The sequence below is a fragment of the Monodelphis domestica genome, chromosome X (assembly GCF_027887165.1).
Source record: "Monodelphis domestica isolate mMonDom1 chromosome X, mMonDom1.pri, whole genome shotgun sequence".
In the NCBI taxonomy this organism is placed as follows: Eukaryota; Metazoa; Chordata; class Mammalia; order Didelphimorphia; family Didelphidae; genus Monodelphis; species Monodelphis domestica.
This window is the reverse complement of record NC_077235.1, coordinates 31,505,520-31,527,342: the sequence shown is the minus strand read 5'-3', so window position 1 is coordinate 31,527,342 and position 21,823 is coordinate 31,505,520. Positions and strand designations below refer to the sequence as shown.

The following is a 21,823-nucleotide window of genomic DNA, read 5'->3' as shown; positions in this document are numbered from 1 at the left end:
TGTGGATCAAGTTTACTTAGGTTTCGGCAAAGCACTTGAAAAAGGCTCCCCCATTCCTTCAGAAAGGAGAGAGTGATGTAGTCGGCAGGTCAGTGTAAGTGAGGGAGATTTTGAAATGGTTAAATAGTTGAAAGTTGCTAATGGTTCAATGTCAACTTAGAAGTAAGTACCTAGGGGAATGTCCCAGAATCGGGGCTTGACCCCATGTCACCAAATATTTGTATCAATACTTTGGATGAAGGGATGAAGACAAACATGGCATGCTCGCCATATTTGTAGCTAACAAGAAAGGTAAGTTAACCCACTGAATTATAGCTGGGATCCAAAGAGATCTCAGTATATAATACTGGCTCCAATCTAATAGGATGAGATTTAAGAGGAATAAATGTAACATTCTCTACTTGAGTAAAAAAAATCAACCTCAAGTACAAAATGGAAGAAGCATCCCCCCCCCCAAATCTGGACATCTAGGTAGCTTCCAAGTCAGCAACGTGACATACGGTCAAAGAAGTTAATCCTCCCCTAGTTTACTTTGTAGGAGGAATTATGTCCGGGACTAGGGAAGCAATAAATGTTCCAGCACTCTTCCCTGCCCTGATGACACCTCACCTGAAGTAACAGGCTCAGTTCTGGGCACCATATTTTAGATGCTAACTAAGTCCAGAGCAGGCCCAGAGAAGAGTGACCAAGATAGAGTAAAACTGAGACTTGAAGAGTTCAAGAGAACTTGAAAGTATTTCTGAAGATTAGGTTAAATTGGAAAGGAAAAAGGCAAAGGAGCAGTGTCTAGGAGAATTGTTAGCACGCATCTGTAGGACTGCTGAATAGAAGATATACTTGGCTTGGCTCTAGATCAGGGAGTAGAAGCTGCAAGATTTGGCTTGATTGAATAAGGACCATTCTTATTATGGGGGCTGCACCCCACGGGTGAGAGAGCCCCCTTGAAGCTCTCACAGGAGTTCAGTTAAAACTAGCAGTAGGGGGGAAGGTGAGATTGGTACAGGGCTAGCCTGGATGCCTTCTGAAGGTCTAGCCAAATCCGAAGTGCCTTGAATTGCCCAGATAACAGGGAAGTAAGGGTCAAGTTTAAGAATGAGATAGTTTTGGACTCAAAGTGAGAGAGGGCCTGGGATAAGGTGGGCGGAGGGGAGGGAATGTGTGACCGAGCGTATGTTTGCACATGAAAGTAAGGGGAGGCTTCCCCAAAGACTCCACAGGAGAGAGAATCATGCCACCTCCCTCCCAGGTTCCACCCTTCCTGTCTACCTTCCCCACTCCAATCCACTTGGTCAGAATCCCAGGAACCCCCAGGAAACACAAACCTGTCAGCCTTTAGCAGTCTGAAGCCAGGGGGCTAGAGAGCAGAGGCAGCTGAAACTGGAGTTTATGCCCTCATCACTGGCCTGGAAATAGTCAATGACTGCCTCAGTGACAACACAATGGCCAAACCTGGTTGTAGCTATGCTACCCTCACAACCTAGATACAATGACTGGGCCCAGGCCAATCCTCATGAATTCATCATTATTAAGTACCTTCTGTACACATAATGGAAGGCTCTGCTAAGTGTGAGAGGAGAGAAGACATAATCCCTGCCCTCATGGAGTTTATAATCTAATAGAGGGAATAAAGAGAACATCTGTAAAATTGGGATAATAGCACTGACTTCCCATTGCTGTTGGAAGAATAAAATATAAGTAAAGCACCTATGCAAAATCTAAACTTGAAGCTGTCATCATTACCTGCTATAGGCCCCAAGTGCATTAGAGACACCAATCAAACTGCTGTGGGAAGTCCAAAGGGAAAGGCAGGACCAAATAGCAGGAAGTGGGGAAGAGGAGCTATTTCAGAAATTCCCCGAATAAGGAGGGAAAAGGAGGTTGTGTCAATTATAGAAAAGGTCCATCCTGAGCAGAGGTGGAAGGTCTCCACTGGGGACAGAAAGGGGGACCATGTGAGCAGAGAGCAGAGCGCAGGAATAGAAACAATCTGAAATAAGTCTGGAAGAGAGTGGAGCCAGATTGTGGAGGAGAGTTGAAGTCCCTTCCTTAGGGGCCACAGGGAACCACCGATAATCTTTGAGCAGTAGAGTGAAAGGACTAGAAAGATGATTTTGTCAACTGTGTAACAACACAGGGGAGAGACTTACGGCAAAAAGAGACTACTTCAGCAGTCCAGAAAGGTGATACTGAGAGTGTGTACTAAAATGGTGGCAGTGGGAAAAGAGAGGAAAGTAAGGCTATAAGTGATGCTCTGGAGGTCTGTGTGTGTGTGTGTGTGTGTGTGTGTGTGTGTGTGTGTGTGTGTGTGTGTGTTCCTTTCCTACTAGCATTCTGAGAGTTGTTATGAGGAATTAAGAGTCCCCAAGCAGGAAAGCACCAATCAGGATTACACAGGATCTGGCAGCCTCCACACTAAATGACCGCAAGGCTTGGAATATGATATTCAGAAAGGCAAGGGAAACTAGGTCTACAACCAAGGATCACCTACCCATCAAAACTGACTATATACTTCCAGGGGAAAGTATGGGCATTCAACATAATAGAAGATTTTCAAATATTTGTAAAGAAAAAACCAGAACTAAACAGAAAATTTGACATTGAAATACAAAAACCAAGAGAAACATGAAAATGTAAATAGGAAAGAGAGGGGTCTTATTTTTTGTTCTCTAAGGGCCTCAATAAGGCCAAATTGTTTATATTCCTCTATGGAAAAATGTTATTTGTAACTGTCAAAAATTGCATTCACTATTATAGTAGTTAGAAAAATTATCCATAGGTAGAGACTGGGGTACTAAGTGGTTTAAAATCATATATAAAAAAGAAGAAAGAAAGGGGGGGAGAAGATGGCACCAAGAGAAACTTGAAGGAATAAGAAATTTAGGATAATATATACTACACAAAGAGGCACATGGGAGGGGGAGGGGAAGAATACAACTATAAGAAGGCTAGGAAGAGAGTGCTAAAAAGTAATACTCAAACCTTACTCTCAGTGGAATCAATTCCGAGAGAGAAGAGCATCTAGATCCATTGGGGTATCGACTTCTATCTTACCCTATAGGGAAGTTGAGAGGGGAAAACAAAGGGGTGGGGTGGGGTAGGGAGTTAAAAAGGGGGGAGGGAAAGAGAAGGGAAAGGGAATTTACTAGACCCTAAAAAAATAAAAGGGGAATAAAATGGGAGGGGTGGAAAGGGAGAGTGAGGAGGGAAGCAATACTAGGGAGGGAGTGGGGGGGTAGCTTAAAAAGACCCCAAGAGAAAAATAAGAGAGGAATAAGAAGGGAGGGGGAGAAAGGAAAGTAAAATGAGGGTGGAGATTAGGGGGTCTGATTAAAAATAGAACACTGGTACGGAAGGAAATAGTGAAAGAGGAAAGGGCAGGACAAGGAGAAAGGCCCAGTTTCTAAAACACCTCTCCTTCAGTTCTCTGTTCTCTGCCTTGTTCTGTCCTCCATGGCTGGCCCTCCTAGGCTACTGGGGAGCAGGCCCTTCTAGAGCTCCCCACGGTCACTGGCTCTGGTCAATGCTGACCAAGGTACCACACCCTCCTACTGCCACCCCCCACAATTCCTCCCTAGAGAACTACAGGGGCCTTTACACAGGTCATACCAGCAGGAAAAGAAAGAAGGCAAAATACAACTTGGCAGAGAGTGGAACTGTTGTGGCCCAGATTCCAGGGACCTCCCTAGAGAGGCCTAACCTGAGAAAAAGAACAACATCCATTTCCATAACACTTGAAAGCATTTCATCAAGTGTTTTCTTTCTTTTGGTTACACTGTGAGGTAAGGAATGAACTATTATTAACACATCTTATAGATGGAAAAACTGAGTCTAAGAGAGGCTGACATGACTTGCCTAGGTCATGAATATATTAAGTGCCAGAGGCAAAATTTGGACTCAAACCTTCTGACTCCAGGTCCAGAGATCTTTCCATTGTATCTTTAAAAAACCCTGACTTTCTGTCTTGGAATCAGTACTGTGTATTGGTCCCAAGTCAGAAGAGTGGTAAAGGCTAGGCAATGGGGGTTAAGTGCCTTACCCAGGGTCATACAGCTAGGAAGTGTTTGAGGTCAAATTGGAACCCAAGACCTCCCGTCTCTAGGCCTGGCTCTTAATCCACTGAGCCACCCAGCTGTCCTCCTCCATTATATCTTGAATAAGAACTGGGGCAGTTAGGTAGCACAGTGGATAGAGTGTGAGGCCTGGAGTCAAGAAGGTTTGAGTTCAAATCTGGCCTCAGATACTTCTTAGCTATGTGACCCTGGGCAAGTCACTTAACTCCCAATGCATAGCCCTTACCAATCTTCTGTCTTAGAACTGAAACTAAGACAGAGGAAAAGGTTAAAAAAAAAGAACCTAAGAATCCAACCCAAGTGGACCAGTCTAGGTCCAAAGTTGTGCTGGCCTTGTTCCCTTCCTCCCCTACCCCAGCAGCTGCCTCGAGCCCATGCCAATCTTGGCATGTCCCCCTGGTGAAATTTCTCTTTATTCATGAAATCCTACCTAGGATGCCACCTGGTCCAGAAAGGCTTTCCTGATCTGATGGGTAGGTCAGGAGAATGTTTCCCCTCAGCCCTCACTACCTGGCTGTGAATCTCCATGATGTTCTTATCAAGTCATGGATGTGACAGTTCTGTGTTTTGGTTCGATTCTCTGGGGCTGTAAGCTCCACGAGTGTGTGGATCATGTCTTCCCAAACTTTTGAAGCTCACCTACTGTCCATCATGGGACCCTGCACAGAGTAGGTGAGGAATAAGGGTGGACTTGAAGAATTCTTCATCTCAATTCCATTGAAACATCCAATATTGTCAGGCTCATTGTTCTCTTCTTCTACCCCCCTCATTAACTCTACTCTTTCTCAGTGATCAGGGCCTCATCCACCTGGATCCAGAAAGCACATTAGAGGCCATTGAGGCCAATCCCATTTTACAGATGAATAAATTGAGGCATAGGTCACAGGGCTAGTAGATGTCTGAGCTGGGAAGTACCAGAGTCTCATGCTACCTCTCTACAATGACCCTTGTGTTATAGAACAAGCCAATGGCTGAGCTCAGAGCAAAACTTGGTTTCCTCCATCTTTTAAACTTCTCCTTAGCTCTGATATTCTGGGTTCTGAGGTTTCCACCAGCTCTGATAGTCTGTGCTTCCACAATCTGTATTCTAAGCTTCCCTCTAACACTGGCATTCAGTGTTCTAAAGCACCTCCAAGTTCTAATATTCCATGTTCTGAGGTCCTTTCCTATCCTCACATTCTGTGTTCTAGGATTCTTCCAGTTCTCAATTATTCTATACAACAATCTATACTTTAACTTCTGACACTCAGTGTTCTAAATCACTTTCTGGGTTCTGACATTCCAAGATCTAGGATGCCCCCCAGCTCTGACTTGATTTCTTAAGCTTCTCTCTCCTTGTTCTATCATTCTCTAGTAAAGATAGTTCAGTGTTCTAAGCATCTCTCTGGCTGACACCCACCCCATGTTCTTAAGTTGTCCCCCAGCACTCTGTTAAGGTCCCTCCCAGGTTTGATGCTCCAGGTTTCAGCAATCTCTATTCTACTACCTACTCTAGTATTGACATTTGACATTCCATGTTTAAGGGTCATTTCTAGCCAATGATTCCATCATTCCCATTGAAATAAGGTAAGCAGGCCCAATATGGGGACTTGCAAGAGAAGCCCTTCAGAACACATCACAAGAAGCTTTGTGAATGCACCAACCTCCCCAGGGCTATACTGAGTCTCAAATGATCACATAATTAAAGCACTTTGAAAGCCTTAACAATGCTCTAGAAAAGTGAGAAAATGTCAAAAACCATTCAAATACCCCATTTTAGCTGTCCCCTCCCCAATCTGACCCAAGCTGCTTAACTTACAGGCCGTGAGAGCTTGGGTAAGTCAGTGCCAGGTCTCAGGTCCCTCGAGTCTTGTGGCCTGCTGCAAACTGGCTTAGATGTTCACCACTGGTGTCTCTGCCAACTCCAGAGATGCCGAGATTCTGTAAAACAAAGGGTTTGGATTGAGTGGCTTTGCATCCTGTGTCCTATGGGCTTAAAAAGAAGGCTGCACCAGGCACTTGTGTGAAATGACCTACCCTCTCTGGATCTTAGTTTGTCCTCTCTGTGGAAGGTCCCTTCTAGCTCTCCAATTTTCTGTATCCCAAGGTCTCTCTCAGGTGTGATCTAGCGTGTTCTCTGGGTTCTACCAACCCTTCCATTCTATATCTTTGGGTCCCTTCTAACTCTGATGCTTTACATTCTATGTTGCCTTCCAGCTCTGGTATTCTCTGTTCTGAGACCTCTCCCAGCTCTGGCATTGGATGTTTTCAAATCCTTCTCCCCTCTGAGGACCCTCCCAAGTTTAGGCAGATAGGTGTCATGTTGTGAGCAAGGGAGTGGCATGGCCTGGTCACATCCGTGCTGCAGTAAGATCATGTTGACAGTTGTAAAGAGTACCACAGCAATGTAAGTGGCTATTATTATTACCATGATTGCTCTTATTGTCGTCCCAGCTCCACCCTGTCCTGAGCTTAGGCAGTAGAAAGAAACCCCCAATTTGAAGGGTCTAGAATAAGGAGAATGGGTGTGGTGGATTCCTCCTTGAACACATTCAGGAGGGTGAGAAATTGCCTAGAAGAGTCCCAGAAGCCTCTTCAGAATCTTGGGGAGTATGATTGTGAAGACATTCCTCAGCTGGTAACTCTTCTCTGGGGTAAGAAGGGCATCTACTCCAATCTGCTCATCTAAGAAAGGAAGAAACCGAGGCCAAGGTAGGCTGGGGAGTGATTTACAGAAGGTCTCCCAGTTAATGAGTAGCTGAACATGACACTAGCACCAAGGGCTCCTAACTCAAATATCCTTCTCCTTCTTCTATCTTACACCCTTAGGGTCCTAGAATTTACAGCTGGGAGGCCCTTAGCAATCATCAGATTCATTCATCTAATTTGACAGTTGGGGAAGCTGAAGTTCAGAGAGGGGAAGGGAGTCTCCAAAGGTCACACAGCTAATAAGCAATGCAAATGTAGGACATAAATCCAGGTCTGGGGGGGGGGGTGTCATTTTTTAAAAATCCCAATCCGGACAAATGTTGAATGCCAAATCCAGGTCTTTTCCTGCCTGGTTCAGCCCTCTAGTTACCACTCCCACCCTCCACCTCACCCCATCACCCCCACCCCTCTAGCTCTGTTTCCCTCTGGGCAGCCTCAATCTGGTCCCAAAGAGACCCTGTGGTGGTGGCTGCTGCCGCCTGCAGCCACACACTGGAAATCCCAAGCCTCTAGGCCAAAGCACATGCAATTCTCAGAGCTACAGAAAGACAAAGGGGCCAGCGGCAACAGCAGAGGCAGCAGAGATGTGTCTAATTACCAGGAGAGACAAAGTCCCCTGGAGGCCGTCTCTGCCAGTCCAGCTCAGCCCAGCCTGCCCCCCTTTAGCACTCTGCTGCAGAGTGTGCCCCAAATCCTGGACTGGGGTGCAGCACAGACACATTCCAGAGGTAGCCGGAAGGGCCAGATGCACAGGGCAGACTGGTGGGAATCATTGTCATAACTCCATTTGAAACAGCCCTTCACAGTTTACAAAACACTGTCCTCACAACAGATGAAGGAAAAAGATGCTGACTAGAGCACAACATGGTCCCTGCCATCAACCAGTGAGCTCCCAGTTCAGTACAGGGGAAAGAGGATGGCCTTGGTGTTCGTAGACCTCTGTCTGCCAGTCATCGCTCCTTGCATGTCCTTGGCCAGTCTGGACCAATGAGAATAGCTTTCATTTCTCCAGCTCCCTAAGGAATATGAAGCACTTTCCTCACAATGAGCCTGTGAGGAAGGCAGTACAAGTACTCTTATCCTGATTTTATAATGAGGGAAACTGAGGATCTGAGAAGTCACCTGTCACAGCCTTGTGGCTACTTAAGTGGTGGAACTGAGAATTCCACCCCCTGGCTTCCCAAGTTTCTCAGTGCTCTTCTCACCAGAGCTAACATTTGGTAAGTCTCAAAGTCCCTAAGATTAGGGCTCCCTAGGATGACCAGTTCCAATGAATTCCAGTCAGTTGGTAATGACTGAACTTCAGGTCTTGTTGGAAGCCATGTTAATCATAACTCTCTGCAGACTCCTACCCCTACAGCCAGTGAGTTCCTGCTTTTACTCCAGAAGGCAATAGCAAGAATGTCTGAGAACAAACACATCACCCTTCTTCCTAGCCCATGCTGGCAGAGGCAAATTTCCCAGAAGCCTCTGCTCCAGGTGAGACTCAGATATGGCGCTTAATAAACACTCGATGACAGCTCAAGATAACCCATTGGTTGAAAATTCCACCACTGTCAAACGCACCCAGGGTTCAAAGCTAATAAATCAGGCAACCTCTGTGTGAGTCTGTCACCTGTCATGGGGAAAGGATTAATTGAGGCACAGGGGAATGTCTGTGCTATGTATCACTTACCCCAGGGCCTACAAAGCTAAGGTCAATTCAATGGGGACATGATTACCGACCTGGGCATCAATAAATGTTGCTTTGGCAAAGCCTCTAAGGGGAGGTGCTGGGACTGTCATGTGGACAACTTAGAGGGAAAACCACACTAGTCTGCCATCTTATTTCAGTGTCTGCTGACTTGTTTCAGTGCTGGCACCACCACCTCCCCATCAATTAGCTTTCCTTCCCCATCCCAAAGGGCCCACTCCAAGTCCCATCTCTTCCAGGAAGACTTCAGTGACTACTCCAACCCACATGAATCTTTACCACTTCAGTCACCACTGGGGCTCTTGTAGGTTTACAGGCTTTACCATTCAATAGTCACTTGTATGGGTGCCCATTGTTCTACAAGTGTGTGAAAGATCAGAGGTCAGATCAGGGAGGAATCTTAGGGCACAGAATGTCAGAGCTAAAAGGGGCCTTAAAACACACAATAGAGAACTTAGAGCCAGAAGGATGGTTAAAGGATAAAGTACAGAAGGTCATTTGAAAGGAGAAAAGAGAAGCTAGTGGAGAGGCAATTCCTACGAAGTTGAAGAGTAAGGATTCCAACCTTGGCCTCTAAAGCCAGGCCTCTTCCCAGTAGCCATGCTATTCCCATGGATTCAGTATCCTCCTCCAGGTAGAAAAAACAACCAGGGAAGAAGACACAAGTCCATTATCAGGCTTGTTACTTCTTCAGGTATTTTACGGAGGAGCTGGTGAATGACACATAACCACCACCTTCTCTATCCATGAATAATGCGGGCATCTGCCAGACAAAAGAGGTAGACTATGTGCTCTAATTAGAAAAGCTTGGAACAGCCCAAGGCCAGCATTCTCCTCTCTCTCTTTCTCTCCCTCTCCCCTCTCTCTCTCTCTCTCTCTCTCTCTCTCTCTCTCTCTCTCTCTCTCTCTCTCTCTCTCTCTCTCTCTCTCTCACACACACACACACACACACACACACACACAGCATTCCCAAGAGGAGGGCCCTCATCAGCACCAACCTCGATTTACAAACCCATTACCAAAGCCCTTATTTCCTAAATGCCTGACAGGAGGAGGGGTCTGAATACACAACTCAGAGGCAACCCAGCAGCCAGCTGAACATGGAGCACAAGCCTGTTTTCCCCCTCTACAGCAGAGCAGCTGTTTCCACTTAAGCTGAGCACATTTCACTGGATGAGGAGAAGAGTAAGCCATGTGATGGTTGCATCCCCTCTCGCTCCCCGACCCCCCACCCCACCCCCAAGCTCCAGTTTCTTACTGCCTGAGCAACATGATCTTTCTTTTAGGTTCTCTTGATCAAATGCTATTCTGACCTGATGCATGTGGCCTATCTGGCTTATCATGGAATATTGCTTCTGGGATTAGGCCTCAGTTTCTTCATCTGTCATATGAGAACACTGGATTGGAAGATCTCTAAGGTCCCTTCCAACTGTAAAAATTTGATGTTCTAAAGCCCATTTCATTCTAGGATTCTAGGACTTCAATGGGTCCAGCTCACAGACTCTGCTGGACAGCTCCCAGTGATAGCTCCCTATACCATCATTCCCCTCTTCCAATGGGCAAGAGTTAAAATTTTACCCACTCAGAACAGAGCACAGCAACACAAGGTCTGATTTTTCTTTATGAGAAAAAAAAAAAAGCTAGCAGGAGAATCAGGACTGGATTTGCCCACAGCCTGGAACAGGGGAATAACATTTCCCCTCTTTCACAGACAATCCTCCCTTGAAACCTCTTAAAAGACTGGTCAGCCCTTCGGTGCCCCCCCTTCCCTGTGCATCAAAGGATGGGCAGCATCTGGACCTAAGAAACCAGAGCAAAAACCAGGACAAGGAGGAGGGAACTAGGACCCTGGGCCTAGAAATAACAACTTACATCTCTATAGTGTTCAGGGCTTGCCAAATGCTTTTCCTTACATGTTATCTTATCCTTCATTTTTTACATGAGAAAACTAAATCTTAGAAAAGTAAGGAAGCTGCCCACAGTCACAGAGTCATTAAGCATCAGAGCCTAGATTTTCAACTTTGGTTCCATGATCTCAAATCTAGTACTGTACTTTCCACTACAAGTACAATACAGGAAGAAGTCTGAAGGGGAGCTGTCCAGCACAGGCCCACCTGATTCAGTTTCTTCTAGCCCATAAGTCTTTAAGCTTTTTTGGGTACTGGACCCTTTTGACAGGCCAGTGAAGCAGAGATCCTTCTCAGAATAATGCCTTTAAATGTTTAAAATAAAATAAAAAGAAAACTCATTATATTAAAATAAAAATGTAATTTCCCCCCAAATATACGGACTCCCTGAAGGCTAATCTGGCCAAGTAGAGCAATGATAATTCCTCTTCCCCATGATGGTGGTTCAAATGCTTTTTTTATCATAATGAAATAAATCCCATTCATTTACTGAACCCCAAACCAAGCCAGATCTTAGTTTTTTTAATGAAATGTAAGGCTATCAAAGCAAAAGAAAATAGACGGTAACATCCAAATAGCCTCCAAATGAATTCAGTGTTTCCTTCCACTGCATTCCTTGTGACAGCTTACTCACTGAGTGTGCATGGCTTTCTCTTCCGTCTTTGGAGTCTAATACATTGTTTCAGGGAACACAGGAGTTTCCGGCAAGAACTGACATTTTTTCCCAAGGAGCAAAATTATTGTTGTAATTACCATTCAAATCTGAATTATTAATAACCACTAACGATGAAGACAATGTAGCTAGAACACATCTGCCTCACTTCCTGACTCCTTCCCTCAGCTCCAGGGGGCAAGGCAAACCTCGGCTGGACTCCAGAGTACTGGCTATACAACTTCAAGACAGTGTCATACTGACATCCATTGATCAGAAGGTCATCATATCCACAGTGTCTTTAAGTAGGAAGTCCAAGGCAAGTGTTCCAAGTGGCATTACATGAGATTGATGGGCAAGCTATCAGCAAGAATATACCATGTAAGGGGGCAGCTGGGTGGCTCAGTGGATTGATCTCTAGTCAGGCCTAGAGATGGGAAGTTCAAATCTGGCCTCAGACACTTTCTAGCTGTGTGACTCTAGGCATGTCACTCAACCTAAGAGCCTAGCTCTTACCACTCTTCTGCCTTGGAACCAATACACAGTATTGACTCCAAGATGGAAGGTGAGGGTTTAAAAAAAAAGAATATACCGTGTATACACATCCTATGTGCTTCAGCACAGCTCTAGGCACAGGGAAGGGTGAAGTATATCACAAAGGATGCAAGAGATGGAAAGTCTTAGAACAGGGAATGTTAGGATGGAGAAGGGCCTTAGAACAAGAAATATGAGGGCTAGGAGGAACCTTAGAACAAGTAATGTCAGAGCTGGGAGGGGCCTTAGAACCCACAACATCAGAAAAGGAAAGGATTTCTTAAAACAAAATGGCAGGGCTCGGTGCCCAAGGAGACAACAATGAATTTGATTCCCATTCTGAGCAAGTTCCCCCAAACGCTGCCAGAGAAGGCAACAACAGCTTCCCAGGGAACTCTGGACTCCTAATATTGCATCACATAAAGGAAGGAGGAACCTCATCCCTCTTGCTGCTGGGCCTAGGGAGCTCAGACAAAGAACAAATTCTACCCTCCTGATCATGAACTCACCAGAAGTAACTACTGGAGGGACATAAGTACATAAAGCTGAGGTAGTTAGGTGGCTCAGCAGATAGAAAGCCAGGCCTGCAGACAGGAGGTCCTGGATTCATTATTTAGCCCCCATTGCCTAGCCCTTACTGCTCTTCTGCCTTAGAACCAATACTTAGTATTGATTCTAAGAAGGAAAGTAAGGGGTTTTTAAGTATATAAGGCTCACAGAGGCCTAGTGGGATGGGTAAAAGAGTATTCCACTTAAAGTGAGAAGACATGAGGTTCAGTTTGCCACTGTCTTAGTGTGGGCCTATGGAAGTTATCCCTAGAACATTCCATTTTCTTACTTCCACAATAGCTCCTGTATTCATTTCCTTTTCTCAACTCACATGGCCAGAGCCCTAATTTAGGACCTCATTACCTCCCTTCTAGATGGCTGCAATAGCCCCTTCATTAGTCTCCTTGCCTTTAAGTCTTCCTCCTCTCTAATCCATTCTCCACACAGCTGCCAAATTAATCTTTCTAAAAATCAGATCTGATGACTGTGATGCCCCTGCCCAAAAATCTTCAGAGGATCCCTAATGCCTCTTGAATAAAATACAAACTCTTCCACCTGGTATTTCAAATCCTCCCCAGCCAGCCTATCTTCCAATATAATTTAGTATTACTGTGCTTCATTCACTCTCCATTTTAACCAAACTTCTCTACTAACTGTTCATTGAATTTGATATCCCATTTCCCACCTCCATGCCTTTGCAAAGGCTCTTCCTAATTTCTGGAATGTATTTCCTCCTCTACTTGACTTCTTGGAATCATTCTTTTCCTTCAAGGTTTAGCTCATCTATCATATCCTATGGAAAGTCTTTCTTATTCCCACAGTTTTTAATGCTCTGTCTTCCTCCTCAAATAATATTGTATTGACCCACCTGTGCAGCTGGTGTACTCCCCTAGTAATATTATGAGACCAGGACCTGTTTCATTTTTGTCTCTGTATACCCATCACCTGGTACGGGGGGCCACCATGCCCACAATAGGCGTGGGTAGTTGGTGGACAAGATGCTTAGAAAGTGAGTGCCTAGGCAAGTCATTTCACCTATGGTCTCATTTTCCCCAACTTAATGAAGGAGTTGAACTTGAAGGCCTCTAATGTCCCTTCTAGCCCTAAATCCATAATCTACTCTAGATTTATTATCACTCAGAGGATTCTCACCAATAAGCCAACTACTCAGCCCTGAATTCTTTGACCAGAGCAACCCAGGAGGCAAAGACAAATGCTAAATGGCCCTCAATCCTATGTGACCCCCTTCTGTTTCTACAGTGATGGTGCTGGAAGGAGACACAGGGCAGTAGAAATTAGTCTTTCAGTTGTCTAGAAGCATCAACCTAGCTATTGCTACTCTAAATACAAGATCTGTGTCTAATGACCTCAGTGGATATACCACTGGAAGAAATGAGTCACATCAATCTTGGCATTCCTGATACAAATGAAACAGAAAATAAAAAGAATTTGCAGCTAAATAGATTTCTAACAAATTCTCCTTGGAAATGCAAATAAAGGCATTGGTTTTTATCATGTGTCCAAAGGCAATGAGAAATATCTCATGGGACATGTGGTCATCTCATAATGCAGGGCTCATGATGAGCTTTTGCAAAAAGACCACCAGGAAGATAATTACAACTTATGTGCCAACATCTGTTGCAGAGGAGTGGGTGGCAAAGAAATTCTATGAAGACCTTGAGAAGACATTCCAAATTAAATCAACATATAGTTTGCTACTTGGTGATTTCCATGCAAAGGTAAGCATAGGAAAGGATGGCAAAAAATGTGTTGGAAAACATGGTTCAGGAATCAAAGATTACAGGTTTATATAATGTACAACCTCCCCCAGCACCCCCACTCCCACATATATATCATAAATACTTTCTTCAAGAAACAGTCAGGAGACAATGGACATGGTGAACACTGAAAAAAAGTGAAACTGATTATATTTTAACAGGAAGTGACTACAACTGATACAGGAGTGATTTTCCAAATCAATTAGCCATAACTCATAGTTAGCCACACCATCAACCTTCTCTGAACAAAGATTGAAATAAAAAATAAATAAGAAGCAAAAATACAAATGAGAAAGAAAATGATGACAAGATATGCTATGCAACTTGAAGCAACTCCAATTCAACTTACTTAAATAAGCAGTTGACACTTAAAATGGTAAATGGATAAAGAAACAGACATTGATGCGGATTATAACCATTTTGTAAGTAACTGATATTTAAAAAAAACAATCACCATAATAACAACAAAACATCTCAACTAAGAAACATTTGATCTCCTGACAAACTCGTTTGTAAAATCTGAAGGAAAAGAATGGAGGAGGATTTTGAACAGTCTCATCTAAAACGGGAAAAAACAAGCATATGGAAAACTTAGTAAAAGAGTAATTTGAACCAGATCATCCTGAGAATGTTTAAAGATGAAACTGAAAAGAGGTTAATAAACAGATGAAAAATATTGTCAATTGTCATTCTGTAATAAAGTGTTTTTCCATCAATGGCAGGAAAGGCACTACCTTTGGACTTTAACATCATAGTTACCAATTTAATTCACTGAGAGGTGAGGGCACAAGCATTGATTAAGAGCCTACTAACCTGCTGGTCAATGTGCTAAGTGCTTCACAAATCTTATTTCATTTGACCCTCATGAGAACCCTGCGAGGCAGGTGCTATTATTATCCCCATTTTACAGATGAAGAAATTAAGGCAGACATAGCTTAAGTGCTTTGCCCAGGGTCACACAACTGCTAAGTATGTGATGCCAGATCTAAACTCAGGTCCTTTTGACTATGGGCCTACTGTGCTGACAGCTTTCGTGAAAAAGATCAAAATATCTTTGAAGACTTTAGGTTAAACTGAAATCACTGAATGGTTTAATCTGGCAACTAAGAAAGTCAACATGACATTTGGATGCATTAAGAGAGGCCCAGCTGTACTCTGCCCTGGTCATGCCACATCTGGATTAGTGTGAGGAGGCTTGGGGGCCAGATTTTAGGCAGGGTACTGACAAACAAATACATTGCATTCACCAACTGAAGTACCTCCAGTAGGGCAACCAGATTTTATATAACAAAGGGTCCAGAGATAACACCCTAAGCAGACCACTTGCTGGTTTAAGAAACAGGGGATGTTTGATTTGGGGAAAAGAAAACTTGAGGGATGGGAGGACCTATCACACAGAAGCAGGATTAGACTGCTTCTGCTTGGCCTCAGAGAATAGAACCAGGAGCAACTGAGGCTGGGCAGGGGGTCAAGTTGCAGGGAGTGACTGTGGCTTGATACCCTCTGAGATGCCTTCCAAATGTGAGATTATGAGAGGTAATGAGCTTCTTCTCATTAGATGTCTTCAAGCATAGCATGAATAGCTTCTAGTCAGGAATGTTGTAGAAAAGGTTCCTTCTGGAAGATGGAGAATCTGCCTTCTGAGGGCCATTCCAACTCTAAGATTCTGTTATTCTGAAACCTGTCCAAGGTAAAAAACTCCATGGCAGAGCCAAGAGTATATTGGCTGAGGGATCAGAAGAGGGACCATCATGCTCATTTCTCACCACAGACTAGAGATACCGGATCCTTCCCAAAGCTGACTAATACAAAAAGCTACCTGCTGGCCAGTCTGTCAAAATGAAACCTAGGTTTCCCTCCTTAGACGAAGCACTAAACCGGAAGCAGAAATTCTGGATTCCATTTCTTTCGTGGGGTCTGCTGCCTTTTCTTCCTTCTTTTAGTTAAAAAAAAGAGCGGAGCCTCTGGGAGTATCCCAAGGTTGCCAGGTCAGAAGTTGAGGAGGGGCTGAGCTGTGTACAAGGTCACTCTGCCCCCTTGTGGCTGCTCTTGGGAACTGTCACTTCCCCAGCCGCCTAGGCAGAAGGGTCCCTTCTTGGAACCTCAAAGCAGGATTGTCCTTACAGGTCAGGCCAATGAGACCATAGCATCTAGAGCTGTAAGGGACTTAAAGAGATCATCCAGCCCACCCCCTTCATTTTACAGAGAAGAAAACTGAGGCTTAAAAGGCAAAAGTACCTGTTCCAGCACATTATATTGCTTTCCATCCAAAGTTGGGGGGTGTGAGATCATGTGGTACAGTGGCTTAGTGCTGAATTTGGAGTTAAGAAGTGATGCTTGACTGCTGTCTCTGACACTCAATAGTTATATGACTAAGGGTGGGTTAACTAGCTTACCTTGTCTGACCCTCAGTTTTCCTCCTCTGTAAAATGGGGAGTACCTAATTCCCAAGAATTGCTACTGAGGCTCAAATGAGATAATCTTTGCAAAGCATAATATAAACTTTAAAGTATAACATAAATGTCATTTATATCTATTCAGAAAGAATTGGGACTTGAGAAGAGTCAAGACTGTTTTTTACCTCCTCCCCCTAGAAGACCTTGTTTCCTCCTGATTCTGGGCTCTGGCAGCATCACCTGGAGACCCCCAAGTGAAACCAAAATGATCTTGTCAGAGATGTATAGGAGGTTCCTGGGCTGCCTCCAAGTGTAACACAAATGGCATTGTCAAGATTGTATCCAAACCCCAAACACTGCCACGTGAGACTTCCTCATCATGGGGCAAAGACTCAAGCAGATATGGGGTGACCTTTTGTTTCACAGGGATCTAGGGAGGGGATTCCTACTCTGGTAGGAGGTAGATGGAACACATGATACCGACAGTCCTTTCCAACTGTGACATTCTGGGATTGTTCAAGAGTTCAGGGGCCCCAGATGAAAGGCACTGTACAGTACCTGATCCCAGCTCTGGGATGCAGGCAGTCAACAGACAATAAATATTACTTACAAATAAGCAAAAGACATGGTCTTTGTCCTCAAGAAGTATGTATTTTAATGGGATAGAATATGCAATAACTAAGGACATATAAGATATAAATGGAGTAATCTTGGAGAGAAGACACTAGCATGACGGAAATTAGAATTCCTATTTAGTGTTGTCTCAAAGGAAGACAAAACAACCTGCAAGGGGCGGGTTGTAGAAGGGAATAGTCTTTGCCTTTTTACCTTAGTGGAGGAGGTGTAGGGTGTGGAGAATGACATTATGGATGAACTATAGGTCTATTTTATATAATGGCAATGGGGCTGCCTTCTCCCCGCTTCTATTCCTCTCTAAAGCAGACTTCTTAACCTCTGGTCCAGGCTTCTCAGAAAAAAGTAAGAAAAGCTCAAAAATGTAGTTAAGTATCAAAATTTTGGGGATACAGCCAAAGCAGTACTTAGGGAAATTTTATATCTCTGAATGCCTACATCAATAAAATAGAGAAAATGCAGATCAATGAATTAATAGGGCATGAAACTAAAAAAAACCTAGAAAACAAATTTTAAATCCCTAATTAAAAACCAAATTGGAAATCCTAAAAATCAAAGGAGAAATTAATAAAATTGAAAGTAAGAGAACCATTGAACTAATAAATAAGACTAAGAATTGGTTTTATGAAAAAGCAAAAGAGATAGAGCACTGGTTAACTTGATTTAAAAAAAAGAAAGAAGGAAACCAAATTACCAGTATCAAAAATGAAAAGGGTGAATTCACCACCAATGAAGAGGAAATGAAAGCAATCATTAGAAGCTATTTTGCTTAATTATATGACAATAAATTTGACAATCTAAGTGAAATGGATGAATATTTACAAAAACATAAATTGCTCAGATTAACATAGGAGGAAATTGAATACTTAAATAATCCCAGAAAAAAAAATTGAACAAATCATCAAAAAGCTCCCTAAGAAAACCCCAGCAGGGCTAGATGGATTCAAAAGTGAATTCTATCAAACATTTAAAGAACAATTAATCCCAACACTATATAAACTATTTGGGAAAACAGTAAAAGGAGTCCTACCAAATTCTTTTTATGACACAAATATGGTGCTGATACCTAAGCCAGGAAGACCAAAAACAGAGAAAGAAAATTATGGTACAGGATGTGACATATTAATGAATATTGATGCAAAAATCTTAACTAAAATAATAGCAAAGAGACTTACCAATATATCACAAGGATTATTCACTATGACCAAGTGGGATTTGTACCAGAAATGCAAAGCTTATTCAATAGTAGGGAAAACTATCAGCATAATTGGCCATATCAATAACAAACTAACAGAAATCACATGATTATCTCCATAGATAACAAAAAAGGCCTTCAACAAAATAAAACACCCATTCCTATTTAAAACACTAGAAAACATAGGAATAAATGGGTCTTTCCTTAAAATAATAAGTAGTATCTATCTAAAACCATCAACAAGTATTATCTGCAATGGATATTAATTAGAAACCTTCCCAATAGGATCAGGGGTGAAGCAAGGATGCCCATTATCACCTCTATTATTTAATATTGTACTAGAAATGCTTTAGCAATAAGAGAAGAAAAAGAATTTGAGGGAGTTAAACCAGGCAATGAGGAAATTAAACTATCACTCTTTGCAGATGACATGATGGTATACTAAGAGAATCCTAGAGAATCAATGAAAAAAACTAGTTGAAATAATTACTAACTAGCAAAGTTGTAGGATACAAAATAAATTCACTGAAATCATCTGCATTCTATATATTTCCAACCAAGTTCAGCAGCAAGGGACAGAAAGAGAAATTCCATCTAAAATAATTCTAGACAATATAAAATATTTAGGACAAACACAGGAATTATATGAGCACAATTACAAAACATTTTTCATACAAACAAAGTCAGATCTAAACAACTAGAAAAACATTAATTGCTCATGGTTAGGCTGAGCTAATATAATAAAAATGACAATTCTACCTAAATTAATTTACTTATTCAATGTCATACCAATCAAACTACCAAAAAACTATTCTTTTATTACAAGAAAAAACAATAACAAAATTCATCTGGAAGAACAAAAGATCAAGAATATTAAGGGAACTAATGAAAAAATATGAAGGAAGGTGACCTAGCAGTACCAGACCTCAAATTGTATTATATAGCAGCAATCATCAAAACAATCTGGTACTGGCTAAGAAACAGATTGCATCAATGGAATAGATTAAGAGTAAATGACCTCAGCAATCTAGTGTTTGATAAGCCCCAATATCTGAGCTTTTGGAACAAGAACTCATTATTTGACAAAAATTGCTGGGAAAACTGGAAAACAGTATGGCAGAAACTAGGTATAGACCAATAAATAACTCACACTGTATACCAAGATAAGGTCAAAATGGGAATATGATTTAGACATAAAGGGTGATACCATAAGTAAATTAGGGCAACAAAGAATAGTTTATACTGACAGATCTATGGAGAAAAGAAGAATTTCTTTATTTTTATTTTTTTATTTTAAAAACAAATTTCCACATAAGTTTTTCAAAGTCATATGATCCATATTATCTCCCTCTCATCTTTCCACCCCCCCCCATCCCAGAGCTGAAAGCAATTCAATCTGGGTTTATACATGTTTTACCACACAAAAAATATTTCTACATTATTAATTTTTGTAAGCAAGTAATCTTATAGAACCCAAACCCCAAAACATATACTCAGATAAACAAGTGATAAATCATGTTTTCACCTGCATTTCTACTTCAACAGTACCTTCTCTGGAGGTAGAAAGCATTCTTATTCATAAGACCTCAGAATTGTTCTGGATCATTGTATTGCTGTCAATAGCAAAGTCTATAACATTTGATCCTTCCACAATATTGCAGTTACTGTGTGCAATGACCTCCTGGTTCTGCTTATTTCACTCTGCATCAGTTCACGCAGGTCTTTCCAGTTCTTTCATAAATCATTCTGTTCATCATTCCTTATAGCACAATAGTATTCTATCATGAGCATATACCATAATTTGCTCAGCCATTCCCCAACTGAAGAGCATCCCTTTAGTTTCCAATTCTTCGCCACCACAAAAAAAGCAGCTATAAATATTTTTTATCTCTTTGGGATATAGATTTAGTAGTGGTATTCCTGGATCAAAGGGTATGCATTCTTTTATAGCCCTTTGGGCATAATTCCAAATTGTCCTCCAGAATGGTTAGGTCAGTTCACAACTCCACTAACAATGTATGAGTATCCCAATTTAGCCACATCCCCTCCAACATTTATCATTGTCCTTTATTGTCATATTGGCCAATCTGACAGGTGTGAAGTGGTACCTAAGAGTTGGGGAATGACTTGTAGGGATTTTATCTCTGATAAAGGTCTAATTTCTCAAATATGTAGAGAACTAAGTCAAATTTAGAAGAATACAAGCCATTCCCCAACCAACAAATGATCAAAGAATATGAACAAGCAGTTTTCAGATGAAGAAATTGAAACTATCAATAATCATAAGAGGAAATGTTCTAAATCACTCTTGATTAGAGAAATGCAAATTAAAACAATGCTGAGGTACCACCTCACACCTATCAGATTTGCCAATATGACAGCAAAGATAAGTGATAGATATTGGGAGGGGATGTAGCAAAATTGGGACACTAATGCATTTGCCTTGTGTTGGTGGAGTTGTGAGCTGAACCAACCATTCTAGAAGGCAATTTGAAACTATGCCCAAAGGGCTATAAAATAATGCATACTCCCCTTTGATCCAGTAATACCACTACTAGGTCTGTGTCCCCAAGAGATAAAAAAGAGGGGAAAGACCTACTTATACAAAAGTATTTATAGCAGCCCTTTGGTGGTGGCAAAAAATTGGAAATTGAGGGGATCTCCATTAACTGGAGATTGGCTGAGCAAATTGTGGTATATTATGGTGATAGAATACTATTATAAGAAATTATGTATAGAACAGGATGATTTTTTAAAAGAGCTAAAAACACCTACACAAACTGTTGCAGAGTGAAATAAGCAGAACCAGGAGAACATTGTACACAATAAGAACAATATTGTGGTGCAATCAACTGTGAAAGACTTTGCTATTGCTCTCAGCAATACAATGATCCTGGACAATTCCGTAGGACTTATGACAAAGAATGCTAACCACCTCCAAGAAAGAATTAGAGTTGGAATGCAGATCAAAGTATACATTTTTCAATTGTTTATTTGGGTTTTTATTTGGAGGTTTTGCTTTTATTATATGAGTATTTTCTTACAACAATGAACAATATGGAGATAGATAGGCTTTGCATGATAATACATGCATAACCCAGATCAAATTGCTTATCATCTCTGGGAAGAGGGAGTGAAAGGAGACAATTTGGATCTTATGACTTCAGAAAATTTATGTGGAAAATTACTATTACATGTAATTGGTACAATAAAATACAAAAAAAGAAAAAAATATGGTTAAGGAAGCAGCTCTGGTTGACTCTATGTTCTAGAGTTATTGCCAAGTAGCCCCTTTGGTGTTCACTGTAACAGAGACCTCAGGCACTTTTAAGCAAAACCCAAAGCAGGAGACTTTCCCCAGGGACATACTCAAAGCTGTGGGAGGAAAAATAAACACCCAGGGGAAAAAATTCCCACAAGTCTTTTCTAGAAATGTACTGCTCGACCATACAGAGGTGTCACCTGGGGTCTCACTCACCTTGAATGGTTAAGGAAAAAGGGCCTTGAATTTGGATCCTTAAGATCTGATTTCAAATCCTTGTCACATTTGTATTTTATGGCCTTGGACAAATTACTCAAACTCTTTAAACCTGTTTCCTCCTCTTTAATGTGAAGGAGATCATTCTAGCTATCTGCCTACCTATCTATCCTATCTGTCTGTCTATCTATCTCTCCTGTCTATTTCTCTCTCTCTCCAACCTAATTATGTCTATATTTATCCTGTCTGT

The 21,823-nt window shown here is 42.0% G+C and overlaps 1 protein-coding gene across 1 annotated transcript in view; it reads right to left on the bottom strand.

Annotated features, from left to right (window-relative positions):
* NEXMIF (neurite extension and migration factor) overlaps positions 1–21,823 on the bottom strand; it is a 198,264-nt gene that overhangs the window by 80,643 nt on the left and 95,798 nt on the right. Inside the window, exon 5 of the mRNA XM_001362112.4 lies at positions 5,869–5,990. The gene's annotated coding sequence lies outside the window, so the exon portion shown is untranslated. The remainder of the gene's footprint in view (positions 1–5,868; positions 5,991–21,823) is intronic.